Genomic DNA, 9,319 nt, shown 5'->3' on the forward strand with positions numbered 1-9,319 from the left:
ACCGAAAAATTTGTTCCAGCACTCTGTGAAACGTCACCTATCCATGTTCTCCAGAGATGCTGCCTGACCCACTGAGTTACTCCAGCACTCTGAAACGTCACCTATCCATGTTCTCCACAGATGCTGCCTGACCCGCTGAGTTACTCCAGCACTGTGAAACGTCACCTATCCATGTTCTCCACAGATGCTGCCTGACCCGCTGAGTTACTCCAGCACTCTGTGAAACGTCACCTATCCATGTTCTCCACAGATGCTGCCTGACCCGCTGAGTTACTCCAGCACTCTGAAACGTCACCTATCCATGTTCTCCACAGATGCTGCCTGACCCGCTGAGTTACTCCAGCACTCTGTGAAACGTCACCTATCCGTGTTCTCCACAGATGCTGCCTGACCAGCTGAGTTACTCCAGCACTGCCATTTTTTCCCTTAGTTCCATGCTGGATTTTTCTTTTAATGCCACGCATTTTACCCATTGTTAATTCTACACCAGCATTTATGTTTCTTCTTGAGGACACAATGGAACCTGTGCCTTCCATGTGCCCATTAATAGAAAGATTAAACAAGAACTTACCAGTTTGAAGTTTGATCTTTATTTGATGAGTTACGATGAGGGATTACGTGAAGAAGCCCGCCAGCCTGCATGCGCGTTAATCTTCAAAGCAGCGGTGTGAAATCATAGATAACGGTTATTGAACTGATTATAGGAAGATTCGAGAAACTAGAACTACCACACAACCTTTATGAAAAGAGGGTTGGGAGCGGAGGACACGTAATCCCTCATCGTAACTCCTCATAAAATAAAGATCAAACTTCAAACTGGTAAGTTCTCGTTTAATCTTCCTATTTTATTTCGGAGTCACGTGAGTGACTACGTGAAGATTTCAGTTGACCAGAAATGCTTGAAAAACTAATAATGCATTCAGACACGACATAGATTTAAAACATGCTGATGCTAATAATAAGCAAATCATAAGCAAATAGAACTTAAACTTGAGTTGGCAAACGAACCCGGCCTGGCAATTGGTTTATTATATAAGGTTTGGAAAGTCCGCTCATTTGACCATCCTACTGTCGCTAGGGTGTGGTCCAGCAGAACCTCCATGAACCTTGCTGCTGATGTTATCGCAACCCTGGTGGAGTGAGATTTAAAAACATCAGTGTTCACTCCTGCACAAGCCAATACATATCTAAACCATCTGGAGATGGTCTGCACTTAAACCCTCTTGTGTGTTTTTTTGTGGCTAACGAACATTGCCAGCTCTGTGCCTCTAAGTTTCTTTGTAGCCTTAAAATGTTGATGAATATGTGTGACAACACACACAATCCATGGTCCATAGGATATGCCAGAAATTCCAGCTTTAGGCCCAACTTTAGGATATGCCAGAAATTCCAGCTTTAGGTCTGCTTAGTTTAATAACTCATTTACATAGAACGTTATTATGTTGGTAGATATAACCATTCTGTTCAGCTGTAGCTTATGCAACGACTGGACGCGTTGCGCTGAACCAGCGCCATGAGCATAACTACCTTATATGAGAGCCGGGCCAAAAATAAGGGTGTAGCTGGTGCCCACCGGCGAAGTAGTGTTAACACAATGTTAATATCCCATACTTCCGTGTACCTGGGCCTGGGATAAATTGTGTTAAAGATATCCTTCATAAATCTGGATATCTAGTTTAGTAATTTTTTGGTTATTAGGTGGTGTTATGTATGTGGGGGGAGGGTGAAACAGGGCTTTCTGTCTCTCCCTTCGGGGGAATGCGACTTTTTTGTTGTATTCCCCTTCTCTTCCCCCGTCTGCGCTGAGGCCTAATGGCGGAACTCGAGGGTCCGGAGGTAGAGCCAGCCAGGACTCACCAACGCGAGGCTGGCCGTCTTCGAGCTGTGGCGACGTCCGGGTAGCGGCACGATTCGGCGCTCCGGTGAGGGCGGACGGCGCGGGGCTGAGACACTCCTGAGCGGGCGGCACGGCTACCGGCTGGAAGGCGCTCCCGTGTGAGCAGCCCGGTGCGGGGCTGAGACGCTGCCGTGTGGGAGGCCTGGCTACCGGCTGGAAGGCGCTCCGGTGAGGGCGGACCGGCTCCCGGCTGGAAGGTGCTCCCGTGGGGGCAGCCCGGTGCGGGGCTGAGACGCTGCCGTGTGGGCGGCCCGGTGCGGGGCGGAGACGGTGCTCCGGCCTCTGAGGCGGCGTTCTGGCGGCGGCGACCTGGATCCGGGGCTCGGCCGCGGGCCAGTGGAGGACAATGTCGGGAGCTCGCAGGTCACAGGCTGGTGCCTGTTTTCCGGAGCTCCCGTTGCAACAGCTGCGTCCGCTGGACTGGAGGGCGGCAGCTTCGACCACCCCCGGGCCGCGGAGCTTGAACCGCGGGACTGACTTACCATCGCCCGGTGGGGTATCGCCTCGGCGCAGAGGGAGAAGAGGAGGGAAGAGACAGTAACTCTAAGACTTTTGCCTCCATCACAGTGAGGAGGTGTTTGGTGAACTCACTGTGGTGGATGTTAATTTGTGTTTATTGTGTTTTGTTATTATTACATGTATGGCTGCAGGCAACAGCATTTCGTTCAGACCGAAAGGTCTGAATGACAAATAAAGGATTCAATTCAATTCAGATGGTGAGACTCGACAGAGTGGGTCCCGATCCCTGCAGCAAATATGATCAGAAGGTACTTTTGGCGCAGTTAATGGCACTATAACTTAATTTTTTGTCAAAGACCCATTTGAAAATGAACTCCAAGACGTCAGTTATCCGCGCTGTATTATATGTTATATTAGCATTTAAACAACACACTTCCCATCTCCTGATGAGGAAATTTACTGCTTTTTTGGTGCTATCCCTGCAAGCTGCAGTGAGCATGGTTCGGTCTGACAACCCGAGCCCCAGGAACGGTCTTCTTAGAGTCTGCAAGTCATGCAGAGGATGGCTTCCCGAGTCACGGGATGAACCAGCAAATTTTTGTGTTTAGAAATAACCATATACGGTTCTATTATCATTCCCAACATCAGCGGGAACCATGGCTGCATAGGCCAGTCAGGCACTACGAAAATGCCTGACACGGAATCTTGCTGGATTTTTTGCAAGATCCGACTGATGAGGCAAAATGGAGGAAAGGCATAAAAGAACATTCCTCCTCAGTGTAGCGAGAATGCATCTATCGCCACTGGCCCTGGGTGTGGCTCCCATGCCACATATTTTTGCAACTGGTGATTGAGCCTAGACGCAAACAAATCGATATTCGGTGTTCCATATCGAGCAACAATGTCATTGATTTTACGTGACGATACACCAGCGCCAAATGAGGTTAGGTAAACTATCACAGGATACTAACTTGATTCCACCCATGTGATTAATATATGCCACCACCGTAGTGTTATCAACTTGTAGTTGAGCATGCAGATTATGCATATTCACACAATAAGCCTTTAACCCATAGAATGCCCCCCAGTGTCTCTAGGTAGTTGATACCATATAACTGAAGAATTGGTAACTCATGCACATCCCATCTGCCTCTGTTACTGGAGCAATGCTGAATACTGTTCGTCCAGCATTGTAACTCTGATAGCTTCAGCTGGTAATAGCATAGGTCTGTTGACAATGACCTAAATGGTACTTGAGAGCTTGCTCCTTTGCACATTGTAAGTTCTGATAATGCAAAGACCCAAATTGCGCAGCTGGAAAAACAGCCACTATATTGCCAATTACACTAGCCACCTGACGAATAGAAGGCTGCTTCATAACAACAAGGTTGTTACAGGCTTCTATTAATTCTAATCTCTTTCCCCCGGGCAGTGTCACAGACAAATTAATAGAGTTAAAGGTAAATTCCAAATAATCAATAACTCTAGTTGGTATCAACTTAAATTTAACTGGATGGATGAGAAACCCCAATTTCTCAAATATTAGTTTCACGGCTGAAACAGCTAATTTAGCCAAATACAGCGTTTTAGAATATTATCCAGATAGGCCATAACAATGTGTTTTTGAGCTCTGAGCAGCCCAAGCTTTAGTAATTTGGTAAATAACCTGGGAGCTGAAGTTAGCCCATTTTGCAACGCTTTAAACTGCTATCGTTGCCCCATCCAGCTAAATTTCAAATATCTCCGGTGATCCCTGTGAATGGGAACTGAATAGTATGCATCTTTGAGATCGATGCATGCCATAAAGCATCCTTTGAGAATCAGTTGTTAGACAGTAACAAAGTTTTTCATTTTAAAATGTCTATACTGCACATATGAGTTAAATCAAGGATGATCCGACATCCTCCATCTTTCTTTTTTGGAGGCGCAGGGTGTCGTCGCCGAAACGGTGAAGCTTTGCTCGTCGTGGGTGCTTTAATTAACCCGACAGCTTTTGCTTCCTCATCCAGATCTTTTACTTGTTTGGATATCTGCTTGTATATCCAAACCTTTTTGTTTGGAATGAATAAATGCCCAACTTGGTGTATATTGTATGGGTGGCAATGAGTTAAAGGAAAGTTCAATTTGGAACCCTTTTATACTGTGCAGTATAAACTGATCTGATGTTATCCTATTAACATTTGTGCAAAAACCAAGTGTAATCTATCACCAACTTGTAACTGGTCCACACAACCCATGTTTCGGAAAGAACCAGACCCACCTCCCTCCATGGTTACCGGTGGTCTTATGGTAAGCCCAAAGGCACCTGATGCGGGTTCTATTTCCGTCCTCGAGATTTGGAGGGTAGGACTGCTGGGGTGCGTGGATGCGCATTTTCCCTGAGGGCCGGCTTGGGCCTTGGCCTAGAAGACCAGAGAATCTGCCCAGAGAATCAGCTTTCGAGCTGCCACCAGCGTCAGTGAATCGCTTACTGCCGATGGATGCGTAGGGGTGTTGTCGCCGAAACGGTGAAGCTTTGCTCGTCGTTGGTACCTTGATTAGTCCGACAGCTTTTGCTTCCTCATCCAGGTCTTTTACCTGTTTGGGTAGGTCTTCCCCGAAGAGAAGATTCAGCGGCTGGACATTGCTGGCCTTACATAAGCCTGCAAATTTGGGAGTTAAGGCAGGTCTGATGGCGATCTTTCGAAAGCAGTTCATTTCGAAGTATGCATTGCACATCTACGCCAGGGCATCCTGCTGGACGTCCGATAAGAGCCCGCCATCCACAGATCTGGCAAATGCCGTGATGCCTGAGGCCAGTAATTTTTAAAATTTGTTGGAGTTTCATTTCCTGGGTTTTGATGCCCCCTCCAATGTCTCCCCAGATAGAGCTGTTCACTGCCGGCACTTTCAGGAATGCACAATTTACAGGTGTATGGAATTTTGCAGCCGTCACCTGTTCCTGTAATGATGTGACGTGAGGTAGTTGATGCTGGAAGCCAACTCTTCCTGCAGCGGCTCCTTTGTTTGCGAGGGTATCGCAAACCTTGATGCCATGGCAGACAATTCTTGAACCTCACGCATGCATCCCATGGACATACTTCTGAATTTGGAGTCAGTCATACACTGACCCCTGGCACTCCCCTCCACAGAGAGAGGGATTTTTAAGCAGCCCTGAAACAGGCGCTGCCGCAGGCCCCCGAGGAGACCTGCGCTGATATGGCACCGTTTCACGGAGCATATCATGATGGAGCATCCTCTGTAGGATGAACGTTCGAGAACGCTATCCTTGCTCCATCTGGGATAAATGCCCGAGGACGTTACCCATGTTTGTCGGAGGGGAACCCTCCTGGCTTGACTTGTCCGAGTCCACAGGCCTCGTCAGACTCCATTTGGCTTTGCCCCATCTCGGGGTTGCCAAAGCCTGAAGTCGCTGACCGCACTGTCAGCGACTCGGGCAGCGAACCCGACAGCCGCCGGCTACCCGCACTCCCGCGGTCCTCTGTAGCCGGTTTCCCCGCGGCCCGTCTGGATGTCAACACGGATTTCCATATCCAGCAGGAAACTCTGTAAAAGAGATTCCTGCAACCAAATATACAACCTGAAAATAAGTTTTGAACTTACCTGCAGGGTTTGAAACTTACCGCTGGAGGAGCGACGCCAGTCGTGCGCAATGCGTTAGACGTATTGACGCGCATGCGGGCTGGAGGGCTTCTTCACGTAGTCACTCACGTGACTCCGAAGTAAAATAACCTTCTGCATCAACTGCCCGCATTTTTCACCGTGTATTGTCAAATCCTTACACAGCTCACCAACTCCGATCCTCTGTCTTCTCATACCGAGAGTGCTCAGTCCGCCTAGATGTATGCAATCTCCTGGTTGCTAAACACTTTAACTCACACTCGCACTCCCAATCCCACATTGACCTTTCCGTCAGACTGAAGCCCAACGCAATTTTGAGGAACAGCACCTCGTATTTCGCTTGGGCAGTTTACAACCCAGCAGTATGAATTTTGATTTCTCCAGCTTCAAGTAATCCTTGCTTTCCCTCTCTCTCCGTCCCTCCCCCACCCTAGTTCTCCGACTAGTTTCTCTGTCCTGATTAATTTTACTGTTTGATTGCCTCCTTGTCACCTTCCCCTCAGCCAACAGTGAACCATTCTACAATTCCTTAGCATCGTCTGCTTTGATCTGTTGTTTTCACACCTTACCCTTCCATATCTCTTGGCTCCCTCTCCCCTGACTCTCAGTCTGAAGAAGGGTCTCGACACAAAACGTCACCTATTCCTTCTCTCCAGAGATGCTGCCTGTCCCGCTGAGTTACTCCAGCATTTTGTGCCCCATCTTCAGGGGATGGACAGATGATGTTTTGGGGTCGGGACCTTTCCTCAGACTCCGTTTGAGTCGGGATTCAGATGAGAGTGGAAAGAATTAATAGTGCAGCGCGGTGGCGCAGCAGTAGAATCGCTGTCTCACAGGGCCAGTGACCCAGGTTCGATCCTGACTAAGGGTACTGTCTGTATGGAGTTTGTACATTTTTCCCGTGACCTGCGTGGGTTTTCTCCGGGTGTTTTGGTTTCCTCCCACACTCCAAAGATACGCAAGTCTGAAGAAAGGTCCCTTTCTCTCCAGAGATGCTGCCTGTCCCAGTAGACAATAGGTGCAGGAGTAGGCCATTTGGCCCTTTGAGTCAGCACCGCCATTCAATGTGATCATGGCTGATCATCCCCAATCAGTACCCCGTTCCTGCCTTCTCCCCATATCCCTGCTATCTTTAAGAGCCCTATCTAGCTCTCTCTTGAAAGTATCCAGAGAACTGGTCTCCACCGCCCTCTGAGGCAGAGAATTCCACAGACTCACAACTCTCTGTGTGAAGAAGTGTTTCCTCATCTCCGTTCTAAATGGCTTACCCCTTATTCCTAAACTGTGGCCCCTGGTTCTGGACTCCCCCCAACATCGGGAACATGTTTCCTGCCTCTAGCTTGTCCAAATCCTTAATAATCTTAAATGTTTCAATAAGATATCCTCTCATCCTTCTAAATTTCAGAGTGTACAAGCCCAGCCGCTCCATTCTCTCAGCATATGACAGTCCCGCCATCCCGGGAATTAACCTTGTAAATAAACCTACGCTGCACTCCCTCAATAGCAAGAATGTCCTATCTCAAATTAGGGGACCAAAACTGCACACAATACTCCAGGTGTGGTCTCACTATGGCCCTATACAACTGCAGAAGGACCTCTATATACTCCTATACTCAACTCCTCTTGTCCCACTGGGTTACTCCAGCTTTATTTGTCTATCTTGGGTGTGACCCAGAAATATTGTCTGGACCTTCCTGCTCTGATAAAGGGTCGACGACCCAGAACAATTCGGGTTCTCCCAGTGCAGAATGCTGCCTGACTTGCCCGCTATTTCCAGCACTTTCTATTTAAGTTTCATAATTCAAACAAGATCCTGTCTCTGTATTCGACCTCATCATAATAAATCAAAATATCCATAGGGATCAAAGATCGAGGCAGATCATATTTAGGCACAAAATGCTGGAGTAACTCGGTGGGACAGGCAGCATCTCTGGAGGCAGCACCGCCATTCAATATGATGATGGTTGATCATCCAAAATCAGTACCCCGTTCCTGCTATTTCCCCATATATCTTGATTACGTTAGCCCTAAGAGCTAAATCTAACTCTCTTGAAAACATCCAGTGAATTGGCCTCCACTGCCTTCTGTGGCAGAAATTCCACACTCACAACTCTCTGGGTGAAAATGTTTTTCCTCATCTCAGTCCTGAATGGCCTACCCCTTATTCTTAAACTGTGACCCCTGGTTTTGTACTCCCCCAACATTGGCAACATTTTTTCTGCATCTAGCCTGCCCAATCTTTTAAGAATGTTATATGTTTCTGTAAGATTCCCTCTCATCCTTCTAAATTCCAGTGAATACAAGCCGTCGACCCATTCTTTCATCATATGTCAGTCCCGCCATCCTGGGAAGTATCCTGGTGAACCTACGCTGCACTCCCTCAATAGCAATAATGTCCTTCCTCAAATTAGGAGACTAAAATTGCACACAATGCTCCAGGTGTGGTCTCACCAGGGCCCTGTACAACTGCAGTAGGGCCTCCTTGCTCCTAAACTCAAATCCTCTTGCAATGAAGGCCAACATGCCATTAGCTTTCTTCACTGCCTGCTGTACCTGCATGCTTACTTTCAGTGACTGATGTACAAGGACACCCAGGTCTCGTTGCACCTCCCCTTTTCCTAATCTGACACCATTCAGATAATAATCTGAGCATTCAGATAAGAATGCTGTGGTGGATGTTTGTGTTACAGTTTTATTGTGGTTGTGTGTTCTTTATTATTGTATCACTGCAGACAACCCAAATTTCCACCAGCCTGGCTGTGTGGCAATAAATTATATCTATCTAATCTAATAATCTGCCCCCTGTTCTTGCCACCAAATTGGATAACCTTACTTTTATCCACATTATATTGCATCTGGCATTGCATCTGCCCACTCACCCAACCTATCCAAGGCACCCTGCAACCTCACAGCATCCTCCTCGCAGCTCACGCTGCCACCCAGCTTTGTGTCATCTGCAAACATGGAGATGTTACATTTAATTCCCTCGTCTAAATCGTTAATTTAGCAGGCATTTCCCCGCCCCCACCTTTTTTCCAGCTTTCTACCCCATCTCCATCAGTCTGAAGAGGGGTCCTGACCCGAAACGTTGCCTGTCCATTTCCTCCACGGATGCTGCCTGACCCCTGAGTTCCTCCAGCACTTTGTGTTCAACGCAAAATTCCAGCATCTGCAGATCCTCGTGTCTCCATCTAAACCTTTCTTATCCAAGCACCTGTCCAAATATATTTTTACAAATGTTATTTGTACTTTCTGATGTAGCTCTCAATAGACAATAGGTGCAGGAGTAGGCCATTCGGCCCTTCGAGCCAGCACCGCCATTCAATGTGATCATGGCTGATC

The 9,319-nt window shown here is 47.6% G+C and overlaps 1 protein-coding gene across 1 annotated transcript in view; it reads left to right on the forward strand.

The window, feature by feature from the left end:
- Nucleotides 1-9,319, forward strand: part of pgm2l1 (phosphoglucomutase 2 like 1) — a 90,473-nt gene that overhangs the window by 49,440 nt on the left and 31,714 nt on the right. The window lies entirely within an intron of this gene.

The sequence above is a fragment of the Amblyraja radiata genome, chromosome 6 (assembly GCF_010909765.2).
Source record: "Amblyraja radiata isolate CabotCenter1 chromosome 6, sAmbRad1.1.pri, whole genome shotgun sequence".
NCBI lineage: Eukaryota > Metazoa > Chordata > Chondrichthyes > Rajiformes > Rajidae > Amblyraja > Amblyraja radiata.